The sequence below is a fragment of the Triticum aestivum genome, unplaced genomic scaffold (genome assembly GCF_018294505.1).
Source record: "Triticum aestivum cultivar Chinese Spring unplaced genomic scaffold, IWGSC CS RefSeq v2.1 scaffold86473, whole genome shotgun sequence".
Taxonomy (NCBI): Eukaryota; Viridiplantae; Streptophyta; class Magnoliopsida; order Poales; family Poaceae; genus Triticum; species Triticum aestivum.
The window spans coordinates 1-1176 of record NW_025246654.1 but is presented as its reverse complement, the minus strand read 5'-3'; the positions used below and the strand labels follow the sequence as shown (position 1 = coordinate 1176).

General features: G+C 35.2%; 1 pseudogene; it reads left to right on the top strand.

Annotated features, from left to right (window-relative positions):
• Positions 1-368: 368 nt before the first annotated feature.
• LOC123177139 (two-component response regulator ORR42-like) lies at positions 369-872 on the top strand (annotated as a pseudogene).
• Positions 873-1176: the final 304 nt, after the last annotated feature.

Sequence of the window (1176 nt, the reverse complement as noted above, 5' to 3'; positions counted from 1 at the left end):
TGTTACCACCCATCTATATGCATTTATGTATAATTGTTGGCATGTTCATTGTTTATTTTCCACGTTGATGTTATCTAGGCGGATTGATTCTTTCAGTCCTACATATCGTATAAAAAGGAATGATGATGGGAAACTTTACATGCATAGCACAATCGATCGTTCTCTATCATTGTTTTCATTTGAAATACACAATTTTGTTTCATTGTGTTATGCGATGTCCTCGATTAGTTAAACTATGAGTTTAGTAATATATTAAGATTTTGTTAGTTGATTATTTTCAAGAAAAACAATATGCTTGAAGTACTAATTTGGCATGCGTGGATCAAGAATAAAATATATTCATGTGTTTGCAATTTGTTTAGGTGATCATGGAGCTCAAGGCCAAAGGATTCACCTCTATCTAGGCACTACTTGTAGAGGACATTGAAGTTTGTAGGTTGGTCCTCTCAACGTTTCTGCTCAGACTTCACTGTGAGGTTACTCTAGCCATGAATGAGAAGGAAGCTGTTGATTTGTTCCTTGAGGGGAAAAAGTTTGACATTGTTTTGTTCGATAAGGATATGCCCGTCATGACTGGTCCAGAGGTAATTAATTCTATATCGTCAAGTATTTGGCATGTATTTATATAAATATAATCCATTTATTTGCAGAAAAGACAATATAATTTTTATATTGCTCGACAGGCAATTGTGAAGATCCGTGCTATGGGGGAAACTGATGTGAAGATTGTTGGGGTTTCTGCCGATAATCATGCCATGGAGGCGTTCATGAGTGCTGGTGCTGATTTATTTGTGCCCAAACCAATAAGGATGGAGGCCCTCGGTCCTATCATTCAGGATGTCATCAACAAGAAGACGAATGACATGGTCTAGCACAATTCATCTTGCTTAAGTGATGGAGGAAATAATAATGTATAACTTTTTGATCTATGTTTGCTTCAATCTCCATTATTGTGTTGCTTGTTCAATTGTATCATTTGATTTGAGAAGTTCATGTTAATGGAAAGACATCATTGTCCATAATAATAAGGTACTTATGATATATTGGATCGATATAATCTACAAGTCTTTCTGTTTTTGGCCAAGGCTTCTCACTAACTCAAGATTCATGTTGTGATTTGTGTACCCTTTTGAAAGGAAAGTTATTCTGCTATCAATATTTTGTAACTGTTATATG